At 52.2% G+C, this 14,717-nt stretch overlaps 1 long non-coding RNA gene across 1 annotated transcript in view; it reads right to left on the bottom strand.

Moving 5' to 3' along the window:
* Window positions 1-14,717, bottom strand: part of LOC133754339 (uncharacterized) — a 49,172-nt gene that overhangs the window by 21,310 nt on the left and 13,145 nt on the right. The window contains exon 2 of the long non-coding RNA XR_009865210.1: window positions 1,050-1,181. This is a non-coding gene — a long non-coding RNA (uncharacterized LOC133754339). The remainder of the gene's footprint in view (window positions 1-1,049; window positions 1,182-14,717) is intronic.

Below are 14,717 nucleotides of genomic sequence, written 5' to 3'. Positions count from 1 at the left end.
TTGTTTAAGAATAAATGTCTCAGCAGTTCTGTCCATTGCTCTGTCTCTGGTGTCTGGGACAGAGCCTGAAGCCCAATAACAGGTGCACGACAGATGCCTGCTCAAGGCAAGACTGGGATACACGAGGGGACTTGCAGAAGTTTGGGGAGGGGTGGGCATTTAGCCTAGTGGTTAAGGCACAGCGTAGGAGGCCCTCATTCCATGTCGCAGTGCCTGGGTTTGAGCCTGCCTCTGGCTCCTGACCCTAAGCTTCCTGCTAGTACCTTTCCCGGGGGGCAGCAGGTGATGGTTCAAGTGAAGCCACCCACACGTGGCTTCAGACTACGATTAGCTTCAGTGGGGCCCTGGTCCCAGCCATTGTGGGCATTTGGGGTGTGAACCAGCAGATGCGAGCGAGCTCTCTCTCTGCTTCTCAAGGAAATAATTTTTAAAAAGTTTAAAGTCCATAGAAAAATTGAATTGAAAGATTCTTATTTTTTGCATTTTTTTCCTACTCTGTGTTCCCATGAACTTAGGAAGACTCCCTCCTACTACTGCAGTTGAGAGGATATGGCAGTCTGAGTACGATGGGAGTGAGCAGCTGGCAAAGTCACGCACTGACCACGAGGACCCTGAGCCACAGCAGTTTGTGCTTGCGTTCTCTGCTGCCTACGGCGGTAACAGTGCACGTCTACATATATAGACAGACTGAGTGCCAGCTCTGCCCGCCTACCTTTCCCCACTAAACTCTGACCCAGGGCGAAGTCACTCCCTCTGGGGAGCCTTCCTGGACGCCAGTCCCCTCCTCCCTTCCCCCCATGCTTTGTCCTCACTCCTCAGCTGCTCTGTGCCATCGAGGGGCTATGTGGGGTATCAGACCCCAGCCTCACTGACCTGGGGACACCGGCATCTAGCACCCAGCCCACGTGCTCATCAAAGTGTGTTGAGATGAATACAGGAGGGAGGGACCCAGGTGCGAGTGAGGACAATGGCATGAATAACTGATGGAAAGTGTCCCAAGGGCCACCGGAGCCCTGAGCTCAGGGCACAAGGCCACGGCCAATCCCTACCTGTGGACGATCCCCAGAAACATCCATGGTCTTGGCATCGGCATCCTCAGTCGACTCAAAATCTTCCGAGTAGTCCCCGGGGGGTTCGATGTGGAGCCTCGAGCCGGCTTCTGTTCGGATCTGCACCGATCTCTATGCACAAAAATTGAGACAGCTTCAGAGATGGGGGTAGTGAACGTCTGTGTTCCTCCCAGGGACGTGGACTAGCATGGGAGGGGCTGAGCACAGGAGTCTGGCGCAGCTGGGGGGTCTCACACAGGCCGGCACCACGTGGGTCGGGCCACCTGGGCTCAGAAGTCTTCACTGCCTCTTACTGGAACTTCCCAAGTATGTGCCGCAGAGTTCTTAAAAACAACCTTTCTGGGGCTGGCGCTGTGGCGCAGTGGCGCAGTGGCGCTGTGGCGCAGTGGGTTAAAGCCCTGGCCTGCAGTGCTGGTATCCCATATGGGCACCGGTTCTAGTCCCAGCTTCTCCTCTTCCAATCCAGCTCTCTGCTATGGTCTGGGAAGGAAGTGGAGGATGGCCCAAGTCCTTGGGCCCCTGCACTCGCATGGAAGACCTGGAAGAAGCTCCTGGCTTCAGATCGGCCCAGCTCCAGCCATTGCAGCCATCTGGGGAGTGAACCAGTGGATGGAAGACCTCTCTCTCTGTCTCTACCTCTCTCTGTAACTCTTTCAAATAAATAAAATAAATCTTTTTTTTTTAAAAAAAAAAACCCTTTCCATTTGAGATGATCAGGCCTTTGGGAAGTATTCAGCTTCTCAAAAAGGGCCTTGTGAGCAAGTGATTTTGATCATTTTTTGGGGGCGGCACTTTGGCGTAGCAGGTAAGGCTGTCACCTACAGTGCCAGCATCCCATATGGGTGCCAGTTCAAGTCCTGCTGCTCCACTTCCAATCCAGCTCTCTGCTGTGGCCTTGGGCCCCTGTACCCACGTGGGAAACCTCGAGGAAGCTCCTGGCTCCTGGCTTTGGATCAGCTCAGCTGTTAACGGTCATTTGGGGAGTGAACCAGCAGATAGAAGATCTCTCTCTCTCTCTCTCTCTCTCTCTCTCTCTCTCTCCTGCCTCTGCTTTTCTGCAATTCTGCCTTTCAAATAAATAAATAAATAATCTTAAAAAAAAGATCATTTTGTGAGTTCAAGATCAGCCTAGGTTTTGTCTCTCCACTCCGGGCTCCCCCCATGATCATCGTCCACACCTCCTACGAGCAGCCTACGTGGATGCCAGCCCATGGGGCCTCCTGAGCCTGAACAACAACCTGCAAACCAGAAGCTGAAATAAACCTTCTCTTTCCCAAGACACTGTTCTGGGCTGCTTTATTTAGAGCAACACAAAGCAGAATTAATACACCTGGTGTGGCAGGCTGTGGGCTGACACCCAATATCCATGTCCCCTTCTCCTCCTGCACTGAGCTCCCAGAATCCCCTGCGGCTGGGCAGGAGCCCCGAGGTGCAGGTGGGAGGCAGGATGGGTGCCTGTTCTAGGCTGTGCCCTTAAAAGGAAGAAGCTCGGCTCCCCTGGCCCTGGGTGGAGGAGGCAGTGAGCTGTCCGGGGCTGTGGGGAGGGAGGGACATCTGGAAGATGCCACGGCACAGAGTTGGTGCCTGGCTTCTCCCATGATCCCCGGGCTGCCTGCTCCTGCCTCAGCCGTGTCCTGCCAGAGACATGAGCTTCTGTGCTGCTCAAGCCTGCGTGACCGGGGCCCTGCTGTGAGAGCAGCCAGGCCTGTGCCCTCATGGAGAAAGGCAGAGTCCTCTGTGATGCAGCCCATGGCCCCACTTCTGATTCCTGGGCACGCACTCGCACGCCTGGCAATCGGGCCAAACAGAACCACCTGCAGCCGAGGAGCACCCATCAGGAAATACCTCCACCTCCCCCTCCTGACTCGGAACACATGTGTGGCCCAAGCGTGGGAGTGAGAGTCAGGTCTGGCTGATCAGCCCATCCACCTCTCACAACAGGCCCTAGCCTGCAGATTCCGAGATGGGCCTGGAGCCACGGCAGCCAAGGAGGATGGCCCTGGGACTCCTGCTAGAGCCACGGGGAGGAGCTCTCTGCTGTAGGAGTGGTAAGATAAAGTGTGCCAGCAGCTGCTAAGGGCCGTCCTGTCCTAACACAGAGAGGAAAGGAGCTGACAGGCTGAAGTGGAGTTCTGATGAATTTGTTTAGATGCCCTGGATCCAGCTGCACCTGAAGCAAGTCCAGTGACCCTTTCTCTTTGGCTTAGACCAACATAAATAGCAATTATGTTCCTTCTGACAGTCTTGACCCTCACCTGTGCCCTAACCTCTCCGACCCCTGTGCCTTTGCTCATGCTGTTCACCCAATTTGAATGCTCTTCTCCCAAATCTCTTCCACGTACCCAAATCCTAGGTAAGTTTGGAGACAGCGCTCTCTGCCCACGCAACAGCTGTCCACTGCCTGATTCTGTGGAGGTGGCAAGATGCCTGAGGACAAGGAAGAAAGCCACATTTCAGGGTGGCCCGGAGGAAAAACAGAGGAAGCCTGGGTTGCTGGCGGCACCAACCACCCGTCTCCTATAGGCCGCCTGCCTCCACATGGCAGTCTGAGCCGTCATGGTTACTTACAGGGGAACTCAAGCCCAGTGACACTCCTGTGGCTGTATCACAGTGGGCCATGCCTGGTGAACAGCCTGAGATCTAACCTCAGGCAGACTGGCTCAGTTCCCAGAACCCTGATGCTAACTCCCTGTATGACCTAGGCAGGGCACGTCCCCTGACACCCCAGGCACCAGCTTCCCCATGTGCCAAAGCGGCACTCACGCTGTGAGGACGATACACAAGGGAGCAGGCTGGGGCTGGAGAGGCACCCACTCATGTGCCAACAGCTCTGCACAGGTGCCCGGACCTCCCCCTACCAAAGGAGGGGACACATTTCCTCCAACACGGACCCTAAAAGCAAGCCAACAACATCATCCACTCATCAGCTGGAGAAACTGCCGCGTGTTCCCAGGCTGCAGGCAGATCTGGCTGTGAGCAGGGCCCAGACTGGTGTGGGGTGAGCGTGGTGCCCAGGGCGCTATTGGAAATGGCCTCACTCTTGGGTGCCAACGTGCACGTATGCAAATCTGACTATGAGACCCCCTCAGATCTGCGCGAGGCGCCTTGCCTGTGCTTGTCCTGGTCCTGTGGCTGAGTGGTAGAAGACACAGAGCCCGAGTCCTGACTCCAGAACCCGAGTTCAAGGCAAGTCAGGCGTTACTTTCCCCGAGGCCCTGGCAAGACCCTTCCACCCCGTGTGAGGTTCTGCTGCCCCACATGCTTAGGAAATGTAGCATGTTGGAGCCTTATGGCCCCACACGACCTGCAACTCAGGCCAGGGCTCTCTTCTTCTTCAAATTCATTCATTCAATCTACTTATTTGAGGGGTAGAGAGGTAGGCAGCAAAAGATCTCCTATCTGCTGATTTAATCCCCAAATGCCCACAATAGCCAGGGCTGGGCCAGCCAGGAGCCCAGAACTCCATCCGGGTCTCTCACATGAGTGGCAGGGACCCAAGTACTTGGGTCAACACCTGCTGCCACCCAGGGTGCACATTAGGAGGAAGCTGGATGGGAAGCAGAGTCGGGACTTGAACCAGACATGGCAACACAGGACGTGAGCGTCCCAGCTGGTGGCTTAACCCCTGTGCCAAACGTCCACGGAGTGATCAAAGCTCACGCTGTGGCACGCCTCCTGCTCCCCTCAGTGCTGCCACTGCAGCTGCCACGTCACCCAATACTCCACGGTGCATTCGCTCACAACACACCCCCAGGGGAAAATGAGGCCCAAGGACATTAGACGCTCATCCAAGGTCACCCCACTAAGAAGCCGCGGAGCCTAGTGTTAAACCCCAGTGGCGTGGCTCCAGAGGCCAGACAACCCACCGCGACCGGCCAGCTTTTCCTGTAAACGGCTGGAGAGTACACATCTCACACCCTGCCAGTGTGTGCTCGCTGCTGTAATACTCAACTGTCCCACTGTAGCTCGAACACAGCCCCAGACAAAGCCGAAACAAATGGGCTGGCCAGGTTCCAATCACACTTGGTTTATAAGAACAGGCTGAGGCCGGATTCGGCCCAGGGACTGCAGTTTGCCAACCAATCCCTGTTCTAAGCCACCACAGGACACTGCCTCAGCAGGCCCAAGAGGGATAAATGTGCCCCACCTGGCGACAGCAGAGACCAAGCGGGCTTAGAGAATTGCCTGCGAAGATCTGAGGTACAGGAGGCAGGCAGCGGGTAAGCCACAGATGACTCAGGGCAAAGAGCTTGGAACGAGAGAGTGCAAGGGGCTAGAAAAGCAGCTGGGAAGTCTCTGTTTGCGAACAGAGAGAAGAGGTACAGAAGGAAGGTACCACTGTTTGCTTCCAGAACCTTCCAGAAGCCCCTCTGGACTCTGAGTGCCCTGTGCCGTTCCCTCCACCTCCTCCCACTCTGCTGTGCCCTCCTGACCACGTGCTTGGCTGCCCTGGGCTCTGGCACCAAGTGACACGTGGCTTTCTCCCGGGCTCTGCCCACTCGCTCTCAGAGCCGAGCAAGTGCCAGCAGCAAGATCTGAGGAGGGAAGCACCTCACAGGGCGCAGGTCCCCTGGAGGCTTCCAGGCCAGGACACTCCTGGAGGCCCCCTGCCTCAGCCAGGATGAGGCTGTAAAGACTCTGACTTCACTGCTGAGATGGACTCCCTGGGACATGTTCAACAAGCGCCCCCCCCTCCTCTGCAGGAACCCCTAGCAATGTCCAAATGCCAGGAGCCTTCTGGGCGGGGAGGAGAGAGTGTGAGGAAGAGGGGGGAGGACCTGTAGGTTTGAGCCCAGGCCTAAGGAGGAGCCTGACTCCCCAGCACCAGCCAGTGCCTCGGGTGGGGCCCAGCCCCTCCCGCAGGGTTCTGATATTTGGTCTAGAAAGGGAGCGGCCTTGACTAGGGCCTTGGGATTTATGAAGATGGCAGAATTTCAGTGCCCCTGGCCCCTCACCTTAGGAGTCAGCAGGTGCATTTTAACAATAGAACCACTGTGTCTGGCTGTCTGGCACGCAATGCCCTGTGTCCTAGCAAAACACCCTGCTCTTCTGGGAAATCCTCTCCTCACTCCTTGGCCTGCTAATCCAAGTGGAACTGAGTTCCCTCCCAGGGGCAGACGGAGCTGTGACGCAGGCCTGGTCAATCAGAGCATGGTTCATGGTGACTGGTTCAGGGGAACCCAAGAAAGGCAACAACAGGCGTCAGATCGGAAGCGGGAGCTTCTGGTAACTCCCGGTACTCCATGGGGCACAGGAGGAAAAGCAGAGCTGAAAGCAATGCGTCCTCTGACGTGGTCTGAGCCGCTGGGCCCAGCCACAGCTGAACGTAGGAGAGCAAGTCATGGAACCGGGATGGGGCCAGGCAGTGGGTGCAGCTAAGACAATGCCTGGGAAGCCCGCGTCCCATGTCAGAGCGCCTGCTTTGCGCCCAGGCCTCTCCACTTCCCATCACAGCTTCCTGCTAACACGCACCCTGGCAGGCAGCTCGAGAGGACTCAAGGGCTCGGGTCCCTGCCACCCACGTGGGAGACCTGGATGGAGTTCCAGGCTCCAGTCTTCAGCCTGGCCCAGCATCAGGGGATGGATGATCTCTGTTTTTCTCTCTCTCTGTCTGTCTTTCCCTTAAAATGAAAATAAATTTGAGAGAGAGAGAGTTGGGAAGAAGACAGCTTTGCCTCTGATTTGAATTTTAAAATACAGGGAAGGGCTCCAGCACTCCAGGAGAGGGCCCAGGTATCTTTTGCTTCTGCAGTTTTCCCAGCCTCGCCTCCCAGCGGTTCAACAACACACTGGTTTCACCAACATCACCAAGGGGCAAACGCAGGTTTGCAGTGGGCATTCAGGCCCAGAGTCGGCAAAGTCCTCACTGAGCACTGACTGCACAGAAGCTTCTGGAAGCATGGCAAGACGGCGAAGAACACCTAAACACCGCTCTGAACATTCTGTTCCATTTTGCTGAAAGTTCTAAAACACAGTCCATCAATTAAGTACACACACACATACACACACACAAAACAGAAATAAATAAATTTTTTTAAAAAAGAGGCCAGGATTTAGGGCCCAGAAGATCTGGTAGTTGTATTTGATCATGACCTACCAACGCCTGCTGCTCATGGGCAGGAGCTAGTATGGCCAGCTCCCAGAACCCCCTGGCTACACCTGCTCTGGCTGTCAGCCCCAGGATTCCGAGGGGGTCCTCAGGCTAGCCATATATAGGCCATACGATGCAGAGCCAGGAGCCAGAGATAGGCCTGAGCTGGCAGAGACAAAGTGGGCTGGAGGCCAGGGTGGCTAGTGGCCCAGAGAGTTCCAGCAGTGCTGAGGGGCAAGCAAGACACCGGCAGGGCCCAGAGCAAGGGCAGAGAGTGGGAAGGACACAGCCAGTCCAAGCAAGAACGTGGCCACGCCTGCAGTCTGGCCGATGCCCTTGCTTTCCTGATCACACCAGCTCCAAGGAATACAGTCCTGGACGAAGCTGACTCCCTGTGGGACCTTGGATAAGTCACAGGATCTTGTAGGGCCATAGATTCCTCCTATTTTCTTTTTCAAATGAGAGTTGGGCTGAATCATCTCTAGGTTTGCTTTTCATCTCTAAAATTCTATTACACCAATAAAGAACAGTAAAAAAAAAAAATTAAGGTGGTCCATAAAAACAAAATATTACTACAAAGAACACAGAGCTTAACTACTGAAATTTGAACGCAAATCTCTCCACTGGAGTTCATTAGAAGCTTCTTTACTCATGAAATTGGAAAATAATTCGCTTACTTTCCAATGAAGATAATTCGCTCTAATTATGAGCATTTGTTACCTAATCACCCTGGAAGACAGGTTGGCCCAGTCCCCACACCCCTGAGCCTCTCTGCTCCAGGTAGCTAGACGCTGCATCCAGGTTACACTACGCCTGTCTGTTGCACTTAGCTTCTTTGAGTATCTTCCTACCTTCTATCTCATTTATTCTCACAACAATTCAGGCAGGGAAGTGGAAGAAGGTGACATTAATATCAATATATGCCGCTTGCAAAATTAAGGGGTGTTCCTCTGCATTTTGCAAGGTGACCTGCCTGCTTGGGCTGGGAAGCAATAAATAAGATCGAATGTAAATGATACGTGCGTACTATACTTTCTAGAATAGATGTATGCCTGCAGGAAAAGAGAACGAACAAAATAAAGTGACTGCATGGAATCTTTGTAAATATAATCCTATTCTCCCACGTACGGTTTTAGAAGGGTTTTATCTGCACTCAGAATTTCCTTTCAATGGTCCCAAGACTGTGATGCGTCAGTTTTACTTTCTGTAGATACAGGTAATAAGCACTGCTTCCATTTAGAGGGGAGTCACATCGTCCTCGGAGGACTTTCAGAAGTCATCAGGCGAGGGAAAAATCAGTGTCAAAATTACCTTTGAAAAAGAGCCTTCACCTCCCGAAAAGTACAGCCTTCGGGATACAGCTTTTTATAGCCATTGCTGTGATGAATGTGCATGTGTAATTTTGGTGCATATGGAAATGTATAGTACATGATAGAAATACATATGCAAGCTATAATTTTATGGTATTCTTAATTAAACTATTCATACTGTAACTACTCCATCTTCCCTCTTCGGGTGGGAGGAGAGTGATGAGGGTGCAGGCAAGGGCCCAGCACCAAGTTCACAGAAGTTGAATGCCTGGCGGATGCAGCTTCAACATACTGGGCACCTACTCTGCGGCCAGCACCTATGCAGAGGCATCATCTCCTGCGTCTTTACCACCACTCCTTTAGACCAGCACTCAGCACACTTATTCTGTAAAGGACTGGATAGAAAATATTCTTGACTGTGAAGGCTACAAGGATATAAAGTCTCTGATGCAACTCCTCAGCTCTGCCACCAGAGCCCAAAAGCAGCCACAGGCAACATGTAAACAAACGGGTGTGGCTGTGTTCTAATACAACTTCACTTATAAGAGCAAGCAGCAAATCAGATGTGGCCCAAGGGCTGTGGCTGGCCGATTCTTGTTTTAGATGCACAGCTCTGTTCTCATGGGTACAAAGCAAAGAGGGAGAGAATCAAGCTGAGGGCCAGTGATTGAACTGCTTGTAGAAGGTCACAGAAATGCAGATTCAGGGCTCAGCATGCGGCTAACTGCCGTCATTACCATCATTATGTTAGCCTCATCACCACCGCCATCATCACCACCACCGCCATCACCATGGGAGTTCACTTTTAGTCTGGATCTACAGTGGGCCAGGCACCCGGGCTCCAGGCTGAGCAATACATCAACTCATTGACTCCCCACAGCTACCCTGTGAAACAGGCACTCTTCTCTATTCTACTTGTCAGAGGCACACAGTGAGTCCAAAGAGTTCAGGACACTTACCCGGTGTCACACAGCTGGCAAGCGGAGGAGCTTCCCTTTCCATCTGGGCAATTCGGCCTGAGCCTGCACTGCGAACCACCACAGACTAGACTTCTCTCAGCCTGGTCCTGAGACCAGTGCAAGAACGAAGTCAGTCGCAACAGTTCACGGGGAGAGGGAGCCCGTGGGAAGGAACTCTGCTGTGCTGCACCTTTTGACTGTGCTTTGATTCCCCGAGCAGTTAATAAGGGGGGTTGAGGAAAATGACTCCCCAGCGGAGTTGGGGTTCCCTTCCAGCCAGATGGTGCCCTGAGGAGCCCTAGAAGACAGCAAGGTGCCCGCCGGCGCCAAGGCTCAACAGGCTAATCCTCCGCCTTGCGGCACACCGGGTTCTAGTCCCGATCGGGGCGCTGGATTCTGTCCCGGTTGCCCCTCTTTCTGTCCAGCTCTCTGCTGTGGCCAGGGAGTGCAGTGGAGGGTGGCTCAAGTGCTTGGGCCCTGCACCTGCATGGGAGACCAGGAGAAGCACCTGGCTCCTGCCATCGGATCAGCGCGGTGCGCTGGCCGCAGCGCGCCAGCCACGGCGGCCATTGGAGGGTGAGCCAACGGCAAAGGAAGACCTTTCTCTCTGTCTCTCTCTCACTGTCCACTCTGCCTGTCAAAAATAAAATAAAATAAAAATAAAGAAGACAGCAAGGTGCCTGCAAAGCCAAATGCGGAGAGGTGGGCTTGACATTACACACTGGCTCCCACCGTGGCAGCAAAGGCTGGACTTGGGAGAACAAAGGTGGCTCAGAGGAAATCCTATAGGCAAAGAAAGCCTAGGCTGGAACCTTCCGGTCACAAAGAACATGCTTCTCTCCAGTGGGGTGACAATGCTGCCACTGGGTTACCAAAACGCGAGGCAACTTAGTCCTTTTGTTGGCCACATTGGAGGGCTCCTGCTGCACTCACCTGATATATCTATGAAATTTAATTTACATGACACACATCCCATGGAGGGACTGCTTTCTCTCACCTAGATGGATTGGTAAAAATCCAGAGATTTGCCAGTATATTCTTGGCAAGGTCTGGTGGAGCACAAAATGGCCCAGCCCTGTGGAGGGTATCTTGGCAACACTGTCAAAAGCACAAATGCATTTTCCCTTTGAGCCAGCTAAATTGCTACCAGGAATGTGCTGTGAAGAAACACCTCCACAAACGGGAAGACGCACATGCACAAGGTGTTCACGGCAGCATAATTTGCAATAGCAAAGACAGAACAAACCAGAAATCCATCCCCGTAGGGAACTGCTGAATAAATATGGTGAATCCACACAATGGCACGGGAGCTCGTGAAGCTGGAAGAAAAACCAAGCAAGCTCCTTATAGTCTACCACATATAAATCCTTAAGAGATGGCCATATTTTAAATGAAGAAAAGAGGGGGCCAGAAAGTATATGGGGCATGCACCTCTTTTCCAAGAAACCGGGTGAGGAAGACTATATACTCGTATTGATTTTATTTGTATAAACAATTACCCGGGAAGTGACTTCTCCATGTAGACTTTAATATTATTTAAATTTTTGAATGACTTATTTGGATCTATTTCCTATTCCATAAACTCAAACTTAAAATATTACACAGCCAAAAGCTGATGCTATGGTTTGGATAAGGTTTGAGCATCCTTCCCTTCCCCAAGTTCATGGTTCCCAGGGTGGCAGCACTGGATGATGGTGTAGATCTTTGGGAGCTGGAGCCTAGTAGAAAATCCTTAGGGCAACTGGGAGTATGCTATAAAAAGGGGTTCAGGTGTTTCTCATGGAATTCTGGCTGGTGTTCCCAGCCCCACGTGGGCTCCTAATTCCTCTCTTGCCACATGATTCACCTACACACACCTGCCTCTAAAATTTGCCAAAGGGCACAATAGAGGGTGGGTGTCCTCACCAGAGCCTGCACCATGCTGCTTAGACCACCAAAACTGTGACCTAACTAAACCTCTTTTCTCTATAAAGTTAGCATGCCCCAGGTGTTCTGTTACAGTGATGAAAAACTCTAATACAGCTGAACTCAATTTAAAAAAAAAGATAATAAGAGGTGCTGTAGACCCCAGAGTGGGTGGGCAGCCTGGCACAGGGAAATGGAGTGGCTTCCCTGAACCCCAGGACACTGCAGCTTGCCAGAAAGAGAAAACCTTATTTTTGGAGGACAAATTGCCTTCTTTTAAGAGATCAATCTATAATGTGTGAGAGATAAGAACAAAATGATGGCAAAATACAGTTATACAGTTTCTGGAAATTGAAACAACCGTTTCTTCGCTAAGCCAATCTGCTACTGGTGAGGGTCATGTTCTTACGAAATGGCTGGAAAAGATGAAAAAGGAAAAAAGGAACAAAGACAAAGGGCAAAAAAAAAGTCAAGATCTGTCCAAATGGGCTTTCTGGAAATCGTGATTTCACCTGGGTCAGGTTTCATGATTGCTTCGTGTGCACCTGCCACTGCAGGGTCCTTTCCTGGGTCACAGCTCCTGGGCTTTCCTACCTGTTTGTGGCAACAACAAAGCCACAAGGCTCGGAGAGGCAAAGCAACTTGCTCAAGGTTACAGAGCAAGGAACGGGAAGAACACGGGTTTACCCTGTGCTCAGGACACTCACTACACCCTGCTTCCTGTCTGCACACCAAGTTCATGAACAAAAGCAGCCCTGGACCCACTGCCCTTACTACCCGCACCCTAGCACGTCCTCAGCTCCAGCCCAACTTCCTGCAAGCTCCCTGAAACTGAGATTCTGGCACTTACTGAGACTCACGTCTGTAGCCGCCAGACAGAAGTGGCAGGGTGGGAACAGGACTGCCTGGAGAGGAGGCAGCTGCCCACCCTATCCAGGGAATAACTGGTTAGTTTCAGCTGCCAGCTTCCCCCCGACAAAACAGACTTGGTCTTGGTGAATTCAATTTTTCTTAATAAATTGTAAATCCAGTCTTCTGAGAAAGCTTCTAATGTTATTTATTTGCTTAGATAATTATTTATTTAAATGGCAGAGTGACAGAGAGAGAGAGAGAGAGAGAGAGAAGGAGAGATAGAAAGGAAGAGAGGGATCTTCCATGTGCTGGTTCACTACCCAAATGTCCACAACAGCCAGGCTGGATCAGACTGAAGCCAGAAGCCTGGAACTCCACCTGGATCTCATGTGTGAATGGCAGGGGCTCAAGCACTTGGCCATCTTCTCCTGCTTCCCTGGACATTAGTAGGGAGCTAGACAGGAAGTGAAGCAATCAGGACTTGAACTGTGGACCATATGGGATGTCAGCGTCACAGGTGGCGGCTTAACCCACTGTGTCCCAACGTTGGTAGAGGCTTCTCATGTTTAATGTGGACAAGTAATTAAAAAAAAATTTAAAGCTCAACAAATAGGCTTCTCATTTTCAATCTAGTAGGCAATTAAGACAAAAGATTAGAAAATATCCCACTTTTCAAAACCATGACAGCCGGCCCTCGATATCTGCAGGTTCTGCATCCACTGATTTAACGAACCTTGGGCTGAAAATACTGATGGGGCTGATGCTTGGCATAGCAGTTAGGATGCTCACCTCCCACACTGGATTGACAGGTTTCAGTCTTGGCTCCAGCTACTGATCCAGTTTCCTGCTAATGTACACCCTGGAAGGCAGCAGATGATGGCCCGAATACTTGGGTTCTCTACCACCCACATGGCAGAGGCTGGAGTTCCTGGCTCCTGGCTTCAGCCTGGCATTTGGGGAGTGAACCAGTGGATGAACAATCTATATCTGTCTCTCTGTCTCCTAAATTAAATGAAAATAAATGTTAAAATATGCAGATGAAAACTACATCTGTACTGAACATACGGCCTTTCTTTCTAGTCTTGGTATTAACCACTATTCACACAGCATCTACACGTAGGAGGTAATGGAAGTCGCCTGCAGGTGATTTAAAGCGTAGGAGATGTGTTTAGGTGGTCTGCTAGCACAGCACCAGGGTATATAAGGCACTTGGCCATCCTTGAATTGTGGCATAGGGAAGGGGGAAGCCTTAGCACCAGTCCCCCGCGGATAACAGGAAATGACTAATTTTTTATGTTTATTTTATTTTCATCTAGGCACAATGAGGAAGTCAGATGGACAAAAACAATCTTAGATCTTCCATCCGCTGGTTCACTCGCCAAATGTCCACAACATCCAGGGCCGGGACAGGCCAAGCCAGGATCCAGGAACTCCATCTGGGTCTCCCATGTAGAAGGCAGGGGCCCCAGTACTTGGACCACCACCTGCTGCCTCCCAGGATGCATTAACAGGAAGCTGGATAGGAAGCAGACTAGCTGGGACTTGAATCGGACACTCCAATATGGGACGCAGGTGTTGGAGGCAGCGGCTTATCCCTCTTCCCCACAACTCCGGGAATAACTGTATTTATTAAACCTGGATGCCCTGGGCCTCTTCTGAGGGCACCTCCTTAACCTCCTTAAGGCCATCCCATGAAAAGAACAGAAGTCTGCTGGACAGAGGGCAGGGCTGTTGGAACACTGGCTCTGCCGCACAACCTTTCCCTTCACTGCCGACGTGCGCCTCCCGGCTGGTTCCAAGCCCAAATTTCCATTCTTTCTGCTGAAAGCCTGAAACAATATCCCTGTCACTCGGCCGGCGCCGTGGCTCAACAGGCTAATCCTCCGCCTTGCGGCGCCGGCACACCGGGTTCTAGTCCCGGTCGGGGCACCGATCCTGTCCCGGTTGCCCCTCTTCCAGGCCAGCTCTCTGCTTGGCCCGGGAGTGCAGTGGAGGATGGCCCAAGTGTTTGGGCCCTGCACCCCATGGGAGACCAGGAGAAGCACCTGGCTCCTGCCATCGGAACAGCGCGGTGCGCCGGCTGCAGCGCGCTACCGCGGCGGCCATTAGAGGGTGAACCAACGGCAAAAAGGAAGACCTTTCTCTCTGTCTCTCTCTCTCTCTCACTGTCCACTCTGCCTGTCAAAATAAATAAAATATCCCTGTCACTCTTCCTTTGCATTTTTGCTGTAACCAGAATTCCCAGGGCCCGGTTTACTGCCAAATTACCTGAGATAAACAAGTCATGCTAAGATCCTTTTTCCCTTTCCAAACCCAAACAGCAGCTGGCAGCTAGAAACGGTTATTTATAACCTGTGCACCGCGCCTCGCACTTGCTTCGTTGAGGAATGCTTAGCCGGGCATTCTTGGGCCGGCTTCGTAATTGGATGAGAGCCTGGGGAAGACGTCGTGTGGCTGGGGACTCATTCCCTCCTGGGAGTCCTCTAAGACCCAACACTGGAGTCTGCTGTCTGGGTTAAGACAGCGCATG

Source organism: Lepus europaeus, assembly GCF_033115175.1.
Source record: "Lepus europaeus isolate LE1 chromosome 21 unlocalized genomic scaffold, mLepTim1.pri SUPER_21_unloc_4, whole genome shotgun sequence".
Lineage (NCBI taxonomy): Eukaryota > Metazoa > Chordata > Mammalia > Lagomorpha > Leporidae > Lepus > Lepus europaeus.
Note: the sequence above shows the minus strand (reverse complement) of the source record. Positions and strands in the feature narration are given on the sequence as shown.